The following is a 10,998-nucleotide window of genomic DNA, read 5'->3' as shown; positions in this document are numbered from 1 at the left end:
CAGTCTTAAAATCTTCCTCCCGGAAGCACTGAAAGACCGTGTTTTCAACCGGGTCTTTTATTTCAATTTGAGAAAAAAAAAGAGTCAATAATAAATCGAGTAATGCCGTTTTGGCAAAAATAGTTGAATGTTCCCGAAAGGGACGCCGGAAGGCTGACTTTGCATAAGCGGCCACTTTCAGTCATTTTTGGATTTTTGACCGGTTGACTCACCCAGCTTTAAAATCTTTGTTCCCGAAGTGCTGAAAAGCCGTGTGCGGAACCGGATCTTCCTTTTAATCTGTGAAAAATTAAAAATAGTCAATTTGTTGAGTCAAATAAATTTTATTTATTAACCCACGATGCGAAATGAACGTTTTTCAATAATAACTAAAATCCCTTTCGAGTTGCGGCTATGGTGAGATGATTTAGGTGGTAAGGGGCAAGATGAGGTCAAGAAATATCTAAAAGGTCTTACGGGTTTATTGGAAATCTAGCCTCGGGGGGATATCATAAGAGCTTTGGTCACATGCTGGGACCCGGCACACAATGTCTTCCACTTCCCTGATTTTGAACTCACCCCGACTTTGGAGGAAATAGCCGGGTACATCGAAAATGCTGAAGTTCGATAAGGCAAAAATACCTGGTTGCTCCAAGAGCTATCACCGCGCATCGGTTTTTAGATTCATTAAAGATACCCAGGATGGTCCATAACCCAGATTTGGCCGTAGGATTTTGTAATCTGCGCTTCATATACGACAGATATGGTCAGGATGGAGGATTCAACAATCCGGGTAACAAGTTATGTAGCAAAAGTAACCGTCAGAAATGGAAGGAGCATAGATGAGTGGCTTTCATGATAAGCTTTTTGGGACTTTTGGTGTTTCCAAGGAAAGACGGAAACATTGATTTGAAAATAGTCGGGGTCGTCAGTACCTTGCTCACTCAAGATGAGAGCACTCTTGCACCTATGATAGTATATGATATCTTCCGAGCTCTCATAGCCTGCAAAGCCAGAGGGAACTTTTTCGAGGGGTGTAACTTGTTGCTACAAATATGGATGACTGAGCATCTCTACCACCGCTCCCAGCTCTTGAGTTATGGTTCCTCAAAGAAAACTTGCATAGAAGAGTTCTACACAAGAATCAAAGGGGTCAGTCTGCCCGAAGGAGTTATGGCGTGGACATCATTCTTTCGTACCCTCACCGCCATCCAAATACAATGGATGCTAGGATGGTTGCCCGTTGATGAAGTCATATATATGCCGGCGGCTAGGACCCACTTTCTATTGATGGGGCTCAAGAGAATTCAGCCCTACGCGCCATATCGAGTTTTGAGACAACTCGGGAGATGCTAAACAGTGCCACAGGAGGAAGATCTTAGTGCTCAAGTAATTGAGATTAGCAATGACGGACAGTTTCCTGAAGCAAGAGTCCGTCAGATTTGGAGTGAATGCCAATATTTAAAAGCAGATACTTGCGTACAGGATCGGGCCAAAGGCGAAGTGGCGCAAGGATACCTTGCTTGGTACATGAGAGAACTTGAGCACGAAAGGCCAGCTAAAAGACCCCATCTCCAGGAGTTCGTCAAGGCGTCGTGGGAATAGTGGGATTGGTTGGATAAAGAACACGATTACAGGGCTACAATAGGCAAGTTGGAGAAGCAAGTTATGGATTTGAAATTTGAGAAAGATTTGCATATCGCTGCAGATGAGGGAGAAAGGAGAAAACTAGCTCAGGAAAATGAGGTCCTCAAAACTGAAATCCAGGAAATGAAAATAGCTGCCAGAAGCCAGGAGAGAATTCAGTCTGATAAAAGGCTCATAAACGGTCTAAAGAAGAAAGTCCTCGAGTATAAAGAAGACCTGGAAAAATCTAAAGTTGGTCTAGCGAGAATCCAGGTGAAATGGATAAAGAAGGCAGAAGAGCAAGTACGGTTTATGCAACAAATAAAGAGGGACTACGAAGGGAACATCGCTATATTGAAAGAAACAATATCCACTCTCAAAGAGCAGATCTTCAGACAAGCCCGAGATGCCAGAACAGATAGAAAATGCTACTATGATCTGATGGCCCAAATGGAGAAACAGATAAATGAGTTTCAGGATCGACTCCTTTACGACGCTCAAGTACCGGGGACGCGGAATCAACAAATAGAGCAATTGCTTATGGAAAAGGACAAAATCAAGGGAAGAATCAACGATATCGGGCACTACATCACCATAAAGTGCCTAGCTTGTGAGGATATGTCCTGTACCACCTTCTTTGCTTCAATAATGATTTATGTCCACCACATCATGGAATATTTGAAAGATCTGCATAGGGGCCTTGCACCAAAGCCCGCGGCGAGGCCGAACGACGCCCTGCAGGTGCCAAAATTCAAAACTCTGAGACGTTCATAGTTTGAGTCTGTATTTTCCTTGTCTTCAGAGTCTGTTGTCCGTTGGAGTTTGTATTTCCCTTTTTTTAAAGTCTGTAGTCTGTATCAAGCCTTTCAGTTTCCTTTCAAAAATGTTTTGCCTCGTAATAAAACGTTTTGCTAATGAATATTGAAATGGTGTCTTTATTTTCCGCACTTGCGCCAGAACTACGCATGGTCTGATTCATGCGGGGACATGATACGTAGGCAATCTCTATAGGATTCGACCACCAATAAAAAAGAAAAAAGAAGGGAAATGGGAAAAATAATAATAAATAAGGATAGAATAAAGGAAGAGACACAATTATGAGAGGCCGGAATGACGCACGCAACCAAAGAAAATGCATGATAGAAATGGTTAATTGCCTAGGTGCATTGCATCCCAACGTGTAATTGCATATTTGTTAAACTCTAAAAACTAACAAGTTTGTTGATTACCAGAGAATTCAAGCAGTTAGTTTGTTTAGAGGATACTCGCACATTACCATTACCAAACCAGATCGAAGGGACCAATACTGGAAATCATGTCTATCCCAGATGTCGACACTAGTGTTGAGGTAGAGGAGTTGGACGTCTATAAAATGAAAGAGGAGATGCTCAAGCTTAAGCAACAGATGGCCGAAATGTACCAGGCCTGGTCCAAAGGGCAATCACCGCCAGCTTACCCTGCTAACCCTGCTTTTACCCCACCATTAGCTCAGTCTCAGGATCATCCTGCCACTGATCCAGGTTTTCCCATTTATCAACACTATCATGACACTACTTCTCATACTCCACAAGCTCCACCACAAAAATCAATTCCATACCCTCCTCCACCAACCACCCCTGTCTTTGTGGCATCTCCACCAACTGCACTACATAAATCCCCGAGTGAACGGGTGATCCCAGTGCAGGACAACCAGTATTATCCTCCGGAGCTTACTTTCAAAGCACCTGAAGCCTATCCACATGATCCACATTCTGACCTACCAGGGAAAGTAGAAAAACAGACCAGAAATCCTGAACAAGAAGAGATGTTCAGAAAAATGAAGAGCATAGAGCAATCCTTCAGGGATATGAGAGGGCTAGGAGGTTAGGTAAGTGTGACTTACAAAGATCTGTGTTTATTCCCGAATGTACAACTACCGGCAGGGTTCAAAATGCCCAAGTTCAACTTGTACAACGGACACGGTGATCCGGTGGCTCATCTAGGAGGTTTTTGTAGCAAGATGAGGGGAGCGGGCGGAAGAGATGAGTTACTCATGGCGTATTTTAGCCAAATCTTAAGTGGATCAGCGTTAGAATGGTACACCAGACAAGATCATAGCAGGTGGTACACATAGGACGATTTGGCCCAAGCATTCGCTTGTCACTTTCAATATAATCTTGAAATCATTCCGGACCGACTGTCCCTGACCAAACTGGAAAAGAAGCACAGTGAAAGCTTTAGAGAATATGGTTTCCAGTGGAGGGAGCAAGCAGCAAGGGTAGATTCCCCAATGAAAGAAAGCGAGATGGTCGATTACTTTTTGCAGGCTCTGGAGCCAACTTACTTTAGCCATTTGGTGTCCGCAATTGGCAAGTCTTTTAATGAGGTTGTAAAAATGGGAGGCATAGTAGAGGAAGGGCTTAAGTCCAACAAAATCATGAGCTATTCAGCGATCAAGGCAACCACTCAGGCCATCCAAAGCGGCACTGGGGGTGTACTTGGAAAGAAGAAGAAAGAAGATGTCACGACTGTTAAGTCCGGAGGCTGGTTCAGATCTAGAGGCCCGTCACCCTACTATAGCCAACCACGACCCTACCACTAAAATTACCCCCATACTCCATATAGCCCTCCACAACATTACTAGCCACCGCCAGATCCCCATTTTTCCGTCGATCATGCACAAACCTATACCCAAACTCCGGCACACGCGCCATGGCATGCGCCGGATCCACAAAATCCATACCTAGCTCCACAAAACACATATCCACCCCCAAGGGCCTACAGAAATCCCCCTGGGACAAGTTTCCGACCAAACCCAGCCCTCAAGAATGAGAGGTCACAGAAGCAAAAGACTTTCACTCCACTGGGGGAATCATATACCAGTCTTTTTCACAGATTGAGGCAGTTGGGCATGTTGAATCCATTGAGCCTAAAATGCCAAATCCGCCCCTAGAAATATTGACCACTCGGTGAGTTGCGAGTACTGTTCAGGGTCCCTAGGCATGATACATAGAAATGTTGGAAGCTGAAGACAGCTGTGAAAGAGCTTATCGATACTCGTCGGATCGAGGTTCAAGCCCTAGAAGCACCAAATATTAACCAGAATCCACTGCCAGCTCACCATGAGACACACATGATTGAGTTGATACACAAATAGGGGGAGCCCAGAAAGCCCTCACAGACGGTAATAATGATCTGTTCCAGCGAAACCAGCTCAAAGTCAAAAGTAACCAGTGGGAAATCAGTGGTCCAGGTGAGAGGGGTAGATGATAAGCTAGTTGTGGTAGCCGAGAGAGGGTCATCGAGACTTGTTTCAGTAAAACCCGAGAAAGCTAAAGTGGTAGTACCAGGGGTTGCAAGTAAACCTGTTGTGGTCGTGAAGGGTGCTCACACAGAGCTTGTTATTATAAAACCGGTAACTCAGCTTCCAGTGATCAACAGCAAGGCTGTTCCTTGGAACTATTAACGGGTGACGGTGATTTACAAAGGGAAATAAGTCAAAGGAGAAGTGTGTGAAGCCCAAGGTCTAACTCGTTCGGGAAGGTGTTTTGCTCCCACAGAGTTAAGAAGTGCCAATCCAGTAGCAACAAAGAATCCAGTTACCGAGGAAGAGGCGGAAGAATTTTTAAAGAAAATGAAGGCGCAAGATTTCTCCATTGTCGAGCAGTTGAGGAAGACCCCGGCGCAGATCTCATGTTATCCTTGTTGATCCATTCAGATGAGCACTGCCGGGTATTGATGAAAATTCTGAACGAAGCCCATGTTCCGGATAAGATCTCTGTGAACCATCTGGAGAAAATAGCAAACAAGATTTTCGAGGTCAACAGGGTCACTTTTTCAGACGATGAGTTGCCCGTGGAGGGTACAGAACATAATAGAGCCCTCTATTTGACTGTGAAGTGTGAAGACTCGGTAGTCACTTGAGTACTGATTGATAATGGGTCCAGTGCCAATATATGTCCTTTGACCACCTTGAACAAACTGAAGGTCGATGGTGATAGAATTCACAAGAACAACATCTATGTTCGAGGGTTTGATGGTGGCGGTACAGACACAGTGGGTGACATAATACTTGAATTAACAATTGGTCCGGTCGAGTTCACCATGGAGTTTCAAGTGTTAGACGTGGCAGTGTCATATAATCTTCTGTTGGGGCGACCCTGGATCCACGCCGCCAAAGCAGTGCCTTCTACACTACATCAGATGGTCAAATTCGAATGGGATAGGCAAGAGATTGTAGTATATGGGGAAGACAATACAAGCGTCGTAAGTGATGCCATCGTACCCTTCATAGAGACTGACGATGACAAGGGGCCGTGGGCTTACTAGTTTTTCGATACGGTTTCAGTGGACAAAGTTCCCGAGGGTGAAAGCATTCCACTTCCCAAAATAGTAGCTGCAACTGTTATGGTAGCCTCGGAGATGTTGAAAAACGGGTTTGTGCCAGGCAAAGGTTTAGGGGCTGATCTTCAGGGTATTGTTCAACCGATTTCTTTGCCCAAAAATCTGGATACCTTTGAGATGGGGTTCAAGCCTACAGTGGCAGATGTGAGACGGGCCCGCAAGTTGAAGAAAAGAGTCTGGGTCCTTCCCAAGCCAATCCCGCGCCTGTCCAGATCTTTTGTTAGGCCGAGCATCAAAAAACAATTGTTGTCCAGGGATACAGGGCCATTGATGGGTGCAGATGGAGACTTAAATGAAGGCTTTGAAAGATTATTCACCGAAATCAACATGGTAGGAGTTGGGGAGGGGTCCAGCAAGGCGGATGTGCAGTTTGTGGGGCCAAAGGAAAAAATCAACAATTGGATGGCTACTCCTTTTCCCATTCGGAGGGAGTCTTGGTAGTTGGCTCTGATTTTCCTTCCCGTTTTCTGGATTATTCCAGGGTTGTAGTCCAGATTTCTTTTATTTTGTCATGTTCATCAAAGTGTGAAACCTTGTTATCCCGTAATTCAATAAAATAAAAAGGTTTCTTCTTCATTCCTTATTTTATGTTAATTTTGTTTTCTTCTTTTCTTTTTTCTGTACAGTTCTCTTTATACATGTCTTAATGACAAGACGTGCATAAGGAATCCTCAGCCCAGTCTTAAAAATCAATCTAACTCCGAAATGATAGTTCAAGAAGTAGATTGTGATTACGAATCAGAATATGATGATGAGGATGAAGCCTTCGAAGAAATTAGTAAGGAGTTAATTCATTTCGAAGAAAAACCCAAACCCAATTTGAATGACACAGAAGCCGTCAATTTAGGGGACATAGACAACGTCCGAGAGACTAAAATAAGTGTCCACCTCGAGCCAAAAATCCGGGAGGAGTTAATCAAAGCACTCATCGAGTACAAAGATGTTTTTGCGTGGTCATATGATGACATGCCGGGTTTGAGCACTGATTTAGTGGTTCAAAAATTGCCCACTGACCCAGCATTCTCCCCCGTCAAGCAAAAATTGAGGAAATTCAAAACTGATATGAGTGTGAAGATTAAAGAAGAAGTTACCAAGCAGTTGGATGCAAAGGTTATTCGGGTCACCCGATATCCTGTTTGGTTGGCTAATGTCGTGCATGTACCGAAGAAGGACGGCAAGATCAGAGTATGCGTCGATTACCACAATCTCAGCAAAGCAAGTCCGAAGGATAACTTCCCACTACCCAACATCCACATTTTGATCGATAATTGTGCCAAGCGTGAGATCGGATCTTTTGTGGATTGCTATGTCGGGTATCATCAGATTCTAATGGATGAAGAAGATGCAGAAAAGATGGCATTCATCACACTCTAGGGAACTTATTGCTACCGGGTAATGCCATTTGGTTTGAAGAATGCTGGGGCAAATTATATGAGGGCAATGACTACTGTGTTTCATGATATGATACACAAGGAGATTGAGGTATATGTAGATGATGTGATCATAAAATCAAAGCATCAGGCCGACCACATCAGGGATTTGAGGAAATTCTTCCAAAGGCTTCACAGGTACAACATCAAGCTTAACCCTGCCAAGTGTGCATTTGGTGTTCCATCCGGAAAACTGTTGGGATTCATAGTCATCCGGCGAGGCATCGAGTTGGACCCATCAAAGATCAAAGCCATACAAGAATTGCCAACTCCAAGGAGCAAGACTGAAGTGATGAGTCTGTTAGGAAGGTTGAACTATATCAGCAGGTTTATCGCTCAGCTCACGACGACTTGCAAGCCTATTTTCAAGTTGCTGAAGAAGGATGTTGCGGTCAATTGGACTGATGAGTGTCAGGAAGCATTCGATGAGATAAAGGGATACTTGTCTAACCCGCCTGTGCTGGTTCCGCCAAAACCAGGGAGACCCTTGATTCTTTACTTGACAGTCTTGGAGAATTCATTTGGTTGTGTACTGGGGAAGCATGACGTCACCGGCAGGAAAGAACAGGCCATCTACTATCTTAGCAAGAAGTTCACAGATTATGAGGTTAAGTACACTCACTTGGAAAAGACATGTTGCGCCCTAACTTGGTTGGCACAGAAGTTGAAACATTATTTGTCATCCTACACTACTTACCTCATTTCACTCTTGGATCCATTGAAGTATATCTTTCAAAAGCCTATGCCGACAGGAAGACTTGCAAAATGGCAGATTTTGCTCACAGAGTTTGACATAATCTATGTGACTCGGACTGCGATGAAAGCCCAAGCATTGGCCGATCATTTGGCCGAGAACCCGGTCGATGAAGAGTATGAGCCACTGAGGACTTATTTTCCTGATGAAGAGGTGATGCATATTAATGAACTAGAATAGGCCGAAAAACCAAGCTGGAAACTTTTCTTTGATGGGGTTGCTAATATGAAAGGAGTCGGAATAGGAGCTGTGCTTATTTCCGAAACAGGGCATCACTATCCTGTTACGGCTCAGCTTCATTTTTATTGTACCAACAATATGGCTGAGTACGAAGCATGCATTTTGGGGTTAAGGTTAGCTGCAGACATGGATGTCCAGGAAGTCTTGGTCTTGGGGGACTAGGACCTTCTGGTACATCAAATTCAAGGAGAATGGGAAACGCGAGATCTGAAGCTCATACCATACCGACAATGCTCGCATGATCTTTGTCAACGGTTTAGATCAGTGGTGTTCAGGCATATTCCAAGGGTCCATAATGAGGTCGCCGATGCTTTGGCTACCCTAGCGTCAATGTTGCACCATCCGGACAAAGCCTATGTCGATCATTTGCACATTCAAGTGCGAGATCAACATGCTTACTGCAACATGATTGAAGAGGAATTTGATGAAGAACCATGGTTCCATGATATCAAGGAATACATCAGAATGGGGATATACCCAGTGCAAGCCACGGGGGATCAAAAGAGAACGATTTGACGGTTGGCGAGCGGATTTTTCTTGAGTGGAGGAATTTTGTATAAAAGAACACCAGACCTGGGATTGTTAAGATGCATAGATGCTAGACAAGCTACGTCTGTCATGTCCGAAGTACATTCAGGAGTCTGCGGACCACATATAAGCGGATATGTGTTGGCAAAAAAAAATCTTCGAGCAGGTTATTATTGGCTCACCATGGAGCGAGATTGTATTAGTTTTGTGCACAAATGTCATCAGTGCCAGATACACGGAGATTTGATTCATTCTCCACCATCAGAATTGCACACAATGTAAGCGCCATGGCCCTTCGTCGCTTGGGGCATGGATATCATTGGACCAATTGAGCCAGCAGCATCCAACGGGCATAGGTTCATTCTGGTAGCCATTGATTATTTCACCAAATGGGTTGAGGCCAAAACTTTCAAATCTGTGACCAAGAAAGTAGTGGTCGATTTTGTTCACTCACATATCATCTGTCGATTTGGAATCCTGAAGGTGATCATCACAGATAATGGTGCTAATCTTAACAGCAATTTAATGAAAAGGGTATGTCAACAGTTGTGAGCACGTGATTTTTTCCCTATATGAGAATTACTCCCAAAAATCCAAAATAAAACAATTTTCCTTTGTGTGCGATTTTTTAATTTTCGTGGCATTTTTGGATAATTATTTGTATTTTTTGTCTGTGCATGTTTATTTGTTTAAATTAATAAAATATAAAAAAATATGTCGCGTTTGCATTTAATATTTAATTAAATTTGTTTTACAAAATGAAAAAAATCATAAAAATAATGTACGTTACATTTTTAGCATTTAACGTCCAAATTGTGTGATTTTATCGTTAATTGCTAGTTAAATGTGCGATAATTGTTATTAGGAGTTAATTAGTATTTTGAGATAATTTTGGGTTTTTATAATTAAATCTTAGCATTTTTAGCTTTATTATTTAGGAAATAAAATAAATAGAAAAGAACAAAAATAGAAGAAATCGGATTGGGCCTTTTCTTCAAATTTTAAACCAAATACCCAGCCTTCCCCTACGACCCGGTCCATTTCAAACCGGGTCGACCCAGTCCATAACCCCAAAGACCCAACCCCCCTTTCTTTTTCATTTTTCATTCTTTCTAACCCTAAACCTAACAAACCACCCGCCCCCTCTCTTCATCCTCTCCAAAACTCAAACAACCCCTCCCATGGCTGCTTCCCCACGACCTCCCCTCCTCATTTTCCCCACAACACATCCACCCTCGTCGTCGACACACACACGCACACACACAACCATGGTCGTCGACACAAGCGGCCACCTACTACTTCGTCTTCGCCTCATCGCCATGGCTGCCACTGCTTGCTCGACGACCATGGCTGCCACTGCTTCGAGCTCCAACCACATTGCCTCAAACAGCCCCAGCACCACCCCTTCATCGAGCTTCGTCTTCGTCGTCGAGCTCCATCGAGCTTCATCTTTGTCGTCGAGCTCGAGCTCCCATGGCTGCCTTCTTCATCGACCAGTGGCGACCACCAACAGCCCACAGCTTTCACAGTTGTCATTCACCTCCATCCATGAACGACCACAACTCAATCGTCACGTCCAAACGAGCATCGCCGCCTCCATTTCCCGCCACCAGTTGGGCAGTGTTGCTGCTGCTGCTTCGTTCTTCTTCTTGTCAAACAAACGAACCAGCTCCCACTACTTCATCTCCCCGTCGTCAACCTCCAAACGACCAACCAGTGACCCCCATCGTTCTGCTTCTAACTCCAGTCAACTAACGTGTCAAGGTTCCGTTCGAATCCGGGCTTCAAACTAGTAGGTTTCCATTCTCTTGTCTCTTAGTTTTCGTTTAGCGAATTCATCTTCCGTTCCTTTTCTTCTTGTGTTTGTGTTCCAATGGTTTGGTTTGAATTCGAACCTAGACCTTTGTTTGTATTAGAGATAATTTGTGTTCATTTTTTGTTTGAAGTTTGTTAGTTGTTCGTCAAGTGATTTAATGTCGAGTGTTCATTTTAGTTTGAATCATTTCATCCTTGTTATGATGTTGTTAGATTTAATTTGAAGTTCAATTGATTATTGAA

The sequence above is a fragment of the Nicotiana tabacum genome, chromosome 9, assembly GCF_000715075.1.
Source record: "Nicotiana tabacum cultivar K326 chromosome 9, ASM71507v2, whole genome shotgun sequence".
Taxonomy (NCBI): domain Eukaryota; kingdom Viridiplantae; phylum Streptophyta; class Magnoliopsida; order Solanales; family Solanaceae; genus Nicotiana; species Nicotiana tabacum.
Note: the sequence above shows the minus strand (reverse complement) of the source record.